Genomic DNA, 13,139 nt, shown 5'->3' with positions numbered 1-13,139 from the left:
TGAAGGGACTCAGTCATACATATATATGCATCCATGCTCCCCCAAATCCCCCCTCCCATCTAGGCTGGCACATAACATTGATCAGAGTTCCATGTGCTATACAGTAGGTCTTTGTTGGTTATCCATTTTAAATATAGCAATGTGTACATGACCTTCCTGAAGTCCCCAACTGTCTCTTCCTCCTGACAACCATAAGTTTGTTTCTTAAGAAAAACCCTGACAATCACCAAGGAGGATTTACTGCGCTGAGCTGTAAATGTGAGTCTCTTTCTGTTTTGTAAGTTCATTTGTATAATTTCTTTTTAGATTCCACCTAAAAGGGATGTCATATGATATTTCTCCTTCTCTATCTGACTTACTTCATTCAGTATGACACTCTTCAGGAAATAAATTCTCAATTCTAAAAGTAGGGCTCTTTGATAAAGGCAGCCTTTACGATTTCTCATCTTTATCTCTGTGTCCCCTATACGGCTTAGTACATATTAGACGAATTCAATAAGTAAAGTATTGCTTTTAAGTCTTCCAGAACACAGTTATATAATTGCCTTTATAATGAAACTTGATAGTTACAACTAAAAACCACCTTGGAAAACAAAAATAAAGCATTATGAAATATCCATTTGAAACTCTCCCGAAAGTGAGAAAATGACATTTGTAAAATCACATCAATGACAGTTTGTTAAGGCGTTCTAACAGAATTACCACTTCATCAGCAGTCATATAAAATTGCTTTACTAATGGTAGCAATAGAAAATATCAGCCTGTCAACTGCAATTAATTTTAAAGAACTCAACAAAATCAAAGTTAAGCAAAAAAAAAAAAAAAACAAAACAGTAGCATCCTTTTATTAGCAGTTAAAATGATAAATGTTTTTAATGTAAAGTTTTAATTATTTTCTCTTAACATAGTATTTGCTTCTGCGTCAGAGGATGGTATTCCTTGAACGACACAGAAGTGCAGGCTGATTTCCAGCAGAAGCTTTCTACATAATCTAACAGGCTTTGTACATTAGGCATGTTGTGAATTGAGTGTGCTGGGTCTAAATTTAACACGGACTTGAAAAACCCTGACAATCACCAAGGAAGATTTACTGCACTGAGCTGTTTACAAGATGCTTTTGATGGTGACATATAGAGCAACATGTGTTGTGTAAATAACATCGCTCCCTTTTTTAACAATATTTCCCTTTAGAACTAGTTAGAAAATATTTCTTACTCCCAGATGACCTACATTATATATTGTTTATTAGCATACTTCCAGCATCATTCCTGATATGTGACCTTGCTGAAAAACAAAGAAACATAAACTTAATGGCTAGTCTTTTCTCTTGTTAGCACAGTAAAACATACAATATGTCGAAAACCGTCTCCAAAAATGATGACTGATGAATATGTTGGTGGGATATACGAGGGCTTTTTTTTCTCTTGGTCTAATAATAAAGAATGAAATCACTTGACAAGCCCAAATAATAAAATACCAGCACTTACTACTGCCTTCAAAATGAACTGACACATTGGAAGATCTATGTATCCCAGTTTTCTTTATCATTGAAAGAAAATGCTTTTGTCGCTACTACTGATAATTCAAATACTAATTCTACTCTGAAGACAATATCTAAACTGTTACTTTATATTCTTATTAAGAGAGTCATATTCTGATGTACAAGCTCCTAAATTTGGGACTAGGTGGAGTTAAGAATTTAATGTGATCAAAAACATGGTCTTAAAATGCTATAACTTAAACTTCATCTTGTCATACATCTCATATCTCCTAAATAAAAAGCAGTGATACACAAATTTGGATGTGCTGTGGTTTTCTTTTTAAAGCTTTTGTATAAAATTCTTTTTTTTCCCCTTGGTTTGGGATTGACATGCACACAGTGCTATGTTTAAAATGGATAACTAATAAGACCTACTGTAACAGCACAGGTAACTCTGCTCGATATAATGCAACAACCTAAATTGGAAAAGAATTTGAAAAAGAATAGATATGTGTATATGAATAACTGAATTACTTTGCTGTACATGTTAAATTAACACACCAGTGTTAATCACCTATACTCCCATATAAAATAAGAAGTTGAAAAAATAATAAAATCTACTTAAAAATAACAGACATAAAAAATAGCCTATACAGACCACTAAAAAGTAAAATTCATTTTTACCCTCAAATTTTTAAACTAATTTAAAAATGACCTTTAAAACATTCCTTATTATAATTATAGACTCTTATTCCTTTTTATAATCATAGACTTATATTCCTTATTATAATTATAAAATATATAATTATAATTATAGCAAAATATTTGAGAGACCCCTGCCTTTATACTCTCTGTAAGTAAAGTGACTGTAACCTCTGGAAGTGTTGGCTCATGCCCTTGGAGGTAAAGCCACTGCAGCTCTGTACAGCTGAGTTTATGAAAGAATTCTTCCTCGTTCTCAGCCCAAACCGACTTTTCTGCTACTTTGACTCGATGGTCCTAAGTTCAGGCTCTGCAGCTATAAAGACCAAGTTGAATTTCTTGTCAAAAGTCACAGTTACAGGAACCCCTTTGCAGACTGAAAATAGAGGTTTGGTTTAAGAAATGCTTTAAGCAACTTTCACCAGCCTTGTTATTTTCTTCCACGTCAGTTTTTCAATAAATAGAGCTCTAAATCAAGCACAATCCTCCAGGGACTCCCTGACCCCTGAAAAGTAAAGAAGGACTGTTTTCTCCAGTAGGACAAATGCTTCCATCTATACGGGCTTCCCTCGTGGCTCAGACGGTACAGAATCTGCCTGCAATGCGGGGGACCTGGGTTCAATCCCTGGGTCGGGAAGAAGAAAATAGAATTCCACTCCAGTATTCTTGCCTGGAGAATTCTATGGACACAGGAGCCTGGTGGGCTATAGTCCATAGGGTCTCAAAAGAGTCAGACATCACTGGGTGACTAACACTTCCATCTATATAGAGGACAACTAGAGAAAGTCAAGTGAGATCGTTTCTTTTAAAAGCAGATAAAAGTAGAAACAGAACTTCCATTGTTTGGTCTCCAGATTGGCCTTTATCAACGCTTAAGTTGTCAATTTACTTGAAATGCTAATTCAGTACAATTTTTAAAAGAGACTTTTTTTTCATTAGCCTTTTTTTAATGTGCTACTTGGGAGTGGAGTTGTCATCTCCTGATTGTTCTCTTTTGTTTTCTGATACTGATAGATGTAATTATCAAGGATACAACTTTTTCCCAGCACCTCATTATTTTTGATTGATTTTGAGAACAATTTAAATGTGCCTTTTTGACATTCTTGTTTTCAGTGATACTCTGGTTAAGGTACTCAGAGACTTTGAGAAAAGAGCATCTCATAAATTAAAAAAAAATGATTAGGATCTCTAATAATGTATACTTAAAAAAAAACACATTATTCTGATTAACCTCCCTCCCCATTCAATCTATATTCCATTAGGACTTAGGCTTCACATTTAGCCTCATCAAATTAAAAAAAAATTATACTTTGTTGTTGTAATTGCTTTGATTTTTTTAAAACAAAACACTAAGTATTAAAAACCATCAATGAATCCATAGTAATCCTCCAAAACAAAAGGAAAAAAAAATCTCAGCTGCTGCCATTGAAGAGACACTTACACAAATCTCTTGTTCTGAAAATTGACAATAAAGTCACAGAAGCATCATGATTTTTTAGGAGGAAGTGTAGTTCATGCTTTTTTGATGAGGGAAAGCTTTTCTTTCCCAAAGGCTGACAGTAAGAGATGACAAAATTAGAAATCCACTATTTTGCAATGCCAATAAAATGGTCCAGGATAATTATTAGAGTGTTAGTGGCTCAGTTGTGTCTGACTCTTGGCGACCCATGGACTATAGCCCACCAGGCTCCCCTGTCCATCGGATTTCCCCAGACAAGAATATTGGAGTGAGCTGCCATTCCCTTCTCTAGGGAATCTTTCTGAACCAGGGATCAAAACCCAGGTCTCCTGCATTGCAGGCAGACTCTTTACTGTCTGAGCCACCAGGGAAGCTCATTAATGGATGCTAAAATCTTGAGGAGAAAGGTTTTTCTGAGAGACACATTTCTCATCCTTTGACAACAGCAAACAGAAAGGGGTATGTCCCTTCACAGTGACTTATCTGGTGGTACTCTCTATAATCAAACTAGTTAGCTTACAACTACAAATAGTGGACATTACGTCTCTCTCAATGTGATACAATATGAAGTATAATACATCATAATAAAGTATTCCTATCTAAAACATATGTGCGTGTGCTAAATCACTTCAGTCCTGTCTGACTCTTTGAGACGCTATTGATCATAGCCCACCAGGCTCCTCTGCCCATGGGATTCTCCAGGCAAGAACACTGGAGTGGGTTGCCATGCCCTCCTCCAGGGGATCTTCCTGATTCAGGGATCGAACCCACGTCTCTCACATCTCGTGCATTGGCAGGTAGGTTCTTTACCACTAGAGCCACTTGGGAAGCCCCTACATGAATCTAATTAAGCCATTAGATGAAATATCCAATTTTCAGGAAATGCAGGGAGAGAGGAACAAGTGTTTCTTTGCAGAAAAAAATTTATGCAAATCCAGAACAGTCTTCAAAACAAAAAATACACTAGGCCAGTTATCTTCAAGAAGTTAATGTGTAAGGGAGAACAAAACTGGAAAGACTGTTCTCAAATAAAACAGAGAAAAGTGACAGCAATAAATGTAGTTCAAGGTGAATGCAATGTGTAGTTTCTTATTTAGGTTGAAAACATATATAAAGATTTGGGGGGAAATTGAGGAAATATGAATCTCAGCTGGTTATTAGACAATATTGGGGGATTACTATGTTAACTTTCTCCATGTACTAATGGTATTATGATTATATGGGTGAATGTCCTTTTTATTAAGAGATGCAAACTGAATGTTTAGACATGAAATGGCATGATGTTTGCAATTTACTTTCAATAGATCCAGAAAAAGAGCATATATGGCCACATATAGATAAATATGACTAAATGTCAACAATTACTAAATCTAGGTGCATGTGTGAGCATTTTCATAATAACAAGCAGGAATAAATGTATAGGGTAATTCATAATATGTAGTTCTATCAACATTAAACCTCATCCCCACTGTTCACTTTATATTCCTACACGTGGCACACACTAAAAATAATTTGTGCTTAGTTGTTACAAATAGCTTTGTGAACATTTTTGTATTGTTTGGAGGGATTTTTCTGTTTTTTTTTTTTTTTTAAACAAATCTAACATATAAATACTAAGAGGCAAGAACCATTGTTGATAATCATTTCTGTAGTAAAGTAGTAATTTCTTACAATTGAATTATAAGCTTCCCAGGTGGTGCTAATGGTAAAGAACCAGCCTCCAATGCAGGAGACATAAGGGACATGGGTTCAATCTCTGGGTTGGGAAGATCCCTGGAGGAGGGTATGGCAACCCACTCCAATATTCTTGCCTGCAGAATACCATGGACAGAGGAGCCTGGCGGGCTATGGTCCATAGGGTCTCAAAGAGTCAGACACAACTGAAGTGACTTAGCATGCATGCATTCAAAATTGAATCATGTTTTACAACCTGTAAAAACTCTTACGGGTGAAAATCACTAGCAACAAAACTGTGAAAATAAAGGAGGGATTATTACGCTCATTCACAGATTAAATGACAACTCATGAAGACTGTGAATACCATAACCAAGGACAAAATTCTTACCCTGGCTCCCACCCACTGGGTTTTAACACAGTTTAATCTCTGACATTATCATGGCATGATCATCATGATCCCTGAACCAAACTAAGATCATGGCATCTGGTCCCATCACTTCATGGCAAATAGATGGGAAAACAGAGGGAACAGTGGCAGACTTTATTTTGGGGGGCTCCAAAATCCCAGGGACGGGGGAGTCTGGTGGGCTGCCATCTATGGGGTCACACAGAGCTGGACATGACTGAAGTGACTTAGCAGCAGCAGCAGCAGCAAAATCACTGCAGATGGTGACTGCAGCCATGAAATTAAAAGACGCTTGCTCCTTGGAAGAAAAGTTATGACCAACCTAGATAGCATATTAGAATACAGAGACATTACTTTGCCAAAAAAGGTCTGTCTAGTCAAGGCTATGGTTTTTCCAGTAGTCATGTATGGATGTGAGAGTTGGGCTATAAAGAAAGCTGAGTGCCAAAGAATTGATGCTTTTGAATTGTGGTGTTGGAGAAGACTCTTGAGAGTCTCTTAGACTGCAAGGAGATCCTACCAGTCCATCCTAAAGGAAATCAGTCCTGAATATTCATTGGAAGGATTGATGTTGAAGCTGAAACTCCAAATACTTCGGCCACCTGATGTGAAGAACTGACTCATTTGAAAAGACCCTGATGCTGGAGAGGTTGAAGGCGGGAGGAGAAGGGGACGACAGAGGATGAGATGGTTGGATGGCATCACCTACATGATGGACATGAGTTTGAGTAGGCTCCGGGAGTTGGTGATGGACAGGGAAGCCTGGCATACTGCAGTCCATGGAGTCACAAAGAGTTGCACATGACTGAATGACTGAACTGAACTGAAACTCTGATCATTTGCAGGCAGTTTTAAAATTGCATTTTAGATACATTTTGAAAGAAAGTTCTCCTTAGAATTGTTTAGTGCTTTGAAAGTGAAAGTGGCTCAGTTGTGTCTGACTCTACAGTCCATGGGGTTCTTGAGGCCAGAATACTGGAGTGAGTAGCCTTTCCCTTCTCCAGGGGATCTTCCTAACCCAAGGATCGAACCCTGGTCTCCCACACTGCAGGCAGATTTCTTACCAGCTGAGCCACCAGGGAAGCCGAAGAATACTGGAGAGGGTAGCCTATCCCTTCTCCAGCGGATCTGCCAAACCCAGGAATCCAACCGGGGTCTCCTGCATTGCAGGTGGATTCTTTACCAGCTGAGCTTTGTGCTTTGGTCCCTGACAGTGCCAATGATGGCATGAGACTTGCTGATGACACTCAGTGAACCATTTCTAGCCAGTTTTTACTAGTCCCAGACTCTTGACCAAGGTCGATGGAACAGAACTGGCTCCTCAAAGTTCCCAAGATTTTCTTTTGTGTTCATTGACTTGAAGTTTTATTGTCATATTTTCAACTGTATACTTATCTGTCCTGCTCAACACTGAAAGAACAATTTCAACCTGAGCATTCAGGTGTGTCTCCAATCCTAAAATTTTTTATTGATCATTTCTTCAGTTTTTACGTATCTCTCACAGATTCTCCTTTCACTTCCACTGGCAGTCCTGGTAGACATAGATCTGCAGCCTCCCAGTCTATCCTGCAAGTATCTTAACTATTTTTTCATGCATATCGGCTGTCTTCTTATTCCGATCTATGTGATTTTCTCTGTACTTTCTCTAACCATTGGCTCTCTCTTCACTGGTACTCAGTCTAGAGTTTATCCCGTCTGCAAGAGCTTTTATTTCGATTAACATTTGTCATTTCTAACATTTCTAATTTTAAACACAAGTGCTCTTTAAAAAAAAATTCTACTTGGATTTGCTCCAAAATTTGTCACTCTTTTGAGTGAAAATCATACTTTTGTTTATCTTTCTGAGCTCCGAAACGTACTTATTTCAAAGTCTTTGTCAGACTGTTCCATATAATTAATTTCTTCTGGAGTAGAATCTTGGTCTCATAGCAGTTGGGTTTTATTTGTTTGTCTGCTTTACTACATGAATCTAATGAATCACTCACATATTTTGGAATCTTGGTTCAAAGCCCATTTGCAGTGAAAGATTTTTTTATGTGCTCATTCCTCCCTTTCTAGTAGATTTGCCATTGCTTCTACTTGGCCATCCAGGCTACCAGACCAGGCTAGGTCACACAGGGGCATTTCCTGTGTATCTGTTGTGCTACAGGGGTGTGACAGGGCCAGCATACGGCTAATTCAGTTTTAAGTCACAAACTGTATCTCTCTTTCTGCCCCTTTAATTCTCCAGCTCAGAAGCCCGAGATTCACACACTGATCAACAATAGAACAGTTCTTCTAGTTTCCTTGTCATGAACAATGAATTTTCTCCCCAAGCCCTGCTCTAAAAAAGTAGCAGGTGTGGCTTTGTCCCATAGGTAACAAGAACCCTAATTAACCTTCTCATTTCAGGAATGGAGTTCAGCAGACCCTCTGGCTTTAACCCGGATAACTGCTTGGTTTTTAAATTTGGTTCTCAGATCTCAAAGGTAGATAATTGTTTTGAACTTGACTAAATCCATTTGGTTTTCTCCCTTTATATTTTGTCTATCATTGTATGTGGTCTGAGCATCAAAGCATGAAGTTACAGAACTATCTTTCAAGGACATTTCACAGCCTGTCTATGTCACCATTCCAAACTTTGGTGGTGGCTATCATGGAAGAATTAGTCTCAAACTCAGTCGGAACCCCCTGAAATTAAGATGTGCCCAATGATGCTATAAAATACTCATTCCAAATAAACTCAGCAGTCTTAGTAGGAAAGCAACTTTAGGATCCTCTTTCTGCAATTAGTTACTATGCAGTGGCTTTATCATTTCGCTGTGTGACAAATCATTTAATGGCCCCAAGTCTTAGTTTCCTTCCCTGTAAATTAAAAATAATAAAACTCACATTTAGAGTTGATGTGAGAAGCAAGTAAGAACTATATAAAAGTGCTTAGTACCATGCCTACCATGTAGCATGTCTGCATTAAATAGAACTACCTTTATTACTCTTTACTTGACAGGTTATTATGGGGATGGAATGGAATACCTGATGAGCTGTATGGCATAACAAAGTTGCTTGTCAAAGATTATTTCTCACTCTTATGTGGACTTGAAAACTGCACTGAAATTTCTTTAGGGCTTCCCTGCTGGCTCATTGGTAAAGAATCCACCTGTCAATGCAGGAGACATGGGTTCAATCCCTGGTCCAGGAAGAACCCACATGCCACAGAGCAAATAAGCCTGGGTGCCATAACTATTGAACCCGTGCTCTGGAGCCTGAGAGCCACAACTACTGAAGCCTGAAGGCCCTAGAGCCCGTGCTCAGCACCAAGAGAAGCCGCTACAGTGAGAAGCCCACACGCTGCAACTAGAGGCTGGCCCCACTTGCTGCAGTGAAGACCCAGCACAGCCAAACAAGCAAAGAAAAAGGTAAAAATTCTCCCTTAAACTAGAATGCAGTAATTTAGATTGTATCACAGTTATCAAGGGTTAAACAAATGTTTATAAAATAAAATGTCAGAAATTAATAGCATGAAGAATGTCCCAAGTTGGTGACAGGGTTGTGGGTGGGAAGGAAGAGGAGGACCTGTAGAACATGTAAAAAAGATTCAACCTCACTCGTGGAAAAAAAAGCTGTTTTCAAGGACTATAGCAATACCCATTACCATTCTAAGAACAGATATATTACACATGAGACATATTTAAGATGAGTGGCACTTTTATTCGGCAGTATTTTGCTGGCAAGCAAGTGGATATTATACGTGAGTGAAAATAATGTACCTACAGCTTTCCACAGATACTTAATACTTCAGATATTTTACTAATTTAGTTTGGTCATTTTCCAAGTAATTCTGAATTTGTGTGAAAATAAGTCACTGAACAGAGAGGGGGAAATGAGTAAAGTGGAATGAAAGCTACTAATGATGAAAAGTTCACCCAAATAATTAATTTTAAAATGCCAGGATCAATTTTCTATTGTGTGTTTTTACGGTGGTTAAAAGGAAGACATTACAGATGTAGTTAATGTCTAGATATTAAAGACTGTATAAAACTTTACAGAATGTCTGACATATGCTAAGAGCTTAATAACCAAGAGCTATGCAACTTGATTCCTAAACTCAAGGAGAAAAGAACACATTCAAAGATTAAACTGCTACAAGGATTTTGCTCACCTAACATAGTAAAGCGGTTCAGGACCAAGTACCAGTCAATGTTGGCAAAGAGAAGGCAGTGGAAACATACCAGATAAGAATGGGTTAATATGGTCTACAAGCGTTAGAAAAAGCTCCCTAAGAAAGAAAAGATTTCACCTGAGGTCTAAAATGGAAATAACTTCCTTGAATTCAGAACTGATACAAAAATGTCTACTACATGCCAAGCAAGTTGCTCACAGTCTGTTGCGGGTATTTGGTGGAATAAGAAAGGTAATTCAGAACAGAATAAGGACTAAAGAAGACTGCTCTGGACAGGAAAATAAAATGATAGAGAACGATTAGTCAGAAAGAATCTGGAGAAAGATTTCTGTTTTAAATGACTCAGAAAAATGCAATTAAAAAAAATTATAGAGAAATTTTGCACAGGTACATGTGGTATAAGAAAAATATATTTAAGAATATTTACTGTACAAATAAAACCCAAAACTCCATGAAGACATGTCTAAGCTATTCCCAACTCTGAAATCAAGGGGTAAAAAAGAAGAACCATTTTTTCAGCTCTTCTTGGATTCTCTCTGAAAATTAGATAAAATAACATTAAAATACTTTTAAAGGTATCATCAATAGTCAAAAAACAGGAAATAATTAAATCTGCAAAAAAAAAACCCTGTTTTTTCTTATGTTCTATGAATTACACTAAATTTCATGGAAGGAATTTATTACCTTTAAGTTCATGAAGAATTATTTTATTTTCTTATACGAAATAAACTGTCTCCTAACAAATTTCCTCAGAGATTTGTTTTTTTATGCTCTTGAACTTGATGTCTAACATTAAAAACTGAATTTAAGCCTAAATTTCCCTTGGAAAGGGATGCTTTATTAGACTTACTTATTCATTCTAGTTCTCCAATTTCTCCTGATTCAGATAACTGAAGTCTCTTCCAAGGGACCTAGCGTATTTCCTCTACTAAAAGATCTTCATCTAAATGATCTTATTTAATGTTACAGATTCAGCTGCAGCTTATTTCTATGCCATTGTAAACTGACCTGAATTAGTCTCCTATAATGTTATCCATAAAGTGAACACTCAATAAATTTTGTTCACTGACTGTTCAATGGACAGTCTTAAGAGGTGTCGCACATTCATGATTTTCGTTCCTAAGGTTCTACTTAGGGGTTGTCTGTTTCTGCTGGCAAATCTCTCTTCTACCTTACACAGTACCAGAAATCAGTGAAGTGGAAGAAACTGAATAACATAAACTAAATTATTTCTGTAGTAAAGGTTAAAACAAAACAAAACACTGTTTGTGCTGGATGTTTTTGAGTTAAGGAATTTGCCCCTAGATGGTTAGATAGGATCACTGACTCAATGGACATGGGTTTGAGCAAACTCTGGGAGATAGTGAAGGACAGGGAAGCTTGGCATGCTGTAGTTTATGGGGTCGCAGAGTCAGACATGACTTGGCAACTGAAAAACAACCACCCATGACTGTAATATTTTGCTGGTTCCTAGTTCAAAGGGATTTACGATTCACAGTAATTAACTTCCTGTACTGACTGTTTTGCAATCATTCATATCATTCAAGAAAGCTATGAAATGGGGAGTGGGGAAACTGTAGTTTAAATAATATCTTTTATACACATAAATCTAAGAAGTCAAAATTCTTGCCTTACACCAAATTAGCATCTATTTTTCTTGTCAGTTATTCCAACCATACACTCTTTGTTTTCACCTTAAAAAGTCTGAAACACCCCTTCTGTCCCACCATCGTCAAAATGAAGATGTGTGGCTGGAAAACACTGGGGATATACAGTTGGAGAAATGGAGAAATGGGAACATTAAGTACTGTATTGCAGGACCATTAAATTGCACCATATGTCCATGGAGATCCAATCCCAAAAGCTGGCAATACATTTTAAAAACCCACCAAGTTTTGTGAGCGAGAAAAAAAATATTTTAGGATTAATTAAGACATATTTTCTTAAGTATATAACTTCTGTCCTAAAGTCAAGTTGAGAATGCAGACAGTCTGGTGAAGTCTTCACAAGGACTAGTACCATTTACTAGAGATTCATCATAAATATCAAAAGGCTGTCACAGGAGTTTTATTTCATATTAAATCATAAAAGTTTCCTCTTGATTCTCTTAGAATTCGTTATATGCTGTATCAAAATTGTTTCAATAAAATTGATTCATCTCCAAAGGGCTGTAGGGGTAGGAAGAGGGCTCTGTCCTACCCATCCTGTGTCTATGCAAGACATAATACAAATATTTACACACAGTTAATTAACGTGTGAATGATGGATACCTGTACATTGTAAAATTAAAAAACCAAAATCTCTGCTTCCTTCCACTCCTCTTTAGATGAAGGCTCCCGTGGAGTCAGTGATTCTCCCTTGTTTACATTCCTAACCTATCCTTCCAGCTATTCTACTGTAAAAGGAATACTGCACACTTTGGCAATCCGTGTTTTGTCTAAAGAACATGCTCCCTCTTATTTGGGTCATTTGGATGACTTTGTATGTGCCCACATCACCTGATCCTTCAGTACTCTTACTCAACTGAGATACCTCGCCTCCTGTCCTCCTACTCTGGTCATTCTTTTCTGCGTCTCTTTTCCTCTGTATTTTCATTTTGGGTTCTGCCGTCTCCTGTCCATCCCTTCCACTTGAAAGCTTTCCTACTGAAGCGTGCCACACCACCCTTCTCTTCTCCTTCAGATTGTTTCTAAAATCCCACCTGCTCCATAAAGCTTGTTAGCAATTACACCCACACAGCACTGTGGGTGTTTACCTTTATATTTTTGTTGTTTGTACTCTTCAACAGTAAGTTTTTGAGCCTAGAGGCCTGCTTCCTTGACTTTACCTATTATAAAACATACTGAGCTGTTACAATGGCTATAAATGTTTAAGTGGTGGGGTTCTTTTTAACCCCTTGATTTAATTGAAATTATTTGGATTTCTTAAATCCCTCCTCATTCATCATTCCAAAAATATCTTTTAAAAAGTAGAATAAAATGCCCCCAGTATTATTCATCTTTTCAAAGATACCAGCACAAACTTATCTGTATATATTGGGGATTTTTAGAACTGAAAGGGACAAGTGAATGACTATGTCAACTTCCTCATCATAGACAATCAAAGTGAGGTCCCGAGAGAGATGAAGTGTCCTTGTCTGTGACTCACAGAAAGTGACTCACAGAAAACTCCAGGAAGCCTGGAACTCCAGGACACCAAGAATACACCCACATTTACATGGTGGGGTGCACATTTACAAAAAGGAATTAGTAACTAT

At 37.4% G+C, this 13,139-nt stretch overlaps 1 protein-coding gene across 1 annotated transcript in view; it reads right to left on the bottom strand.

Annotated features, from left to right (window-relative positions):
- The window catches only part of ZNF521 (zinc finger protein 521), a 311,441-nt gene that overhangs the window by 142,508 nt on the left and 155,794 nt on the right, over window positions 1-13,139 (bottom strand).

The sequence above is a fragment of the Bos mutus genome, chromosome 24 (genome assembly GCF_027580195.1).
Source record: "Bos mutus isolate GX-2022 chromosome 24, NWIPB_WYAK_1.1, whole genome shotgun sequence".
Taxonomy (NCBI): domain Eukaryota; kingdom Metazoa; phylum Chordata; class Mammalia; order Artiodactyla; family Bovidae; genus Bos; species Bos mutus.
The sequence above is the reverse complement of the archived record's forward strand: the minus strand, read 5'-3'. Positions and strand labels throughout refer to the sequence as shown.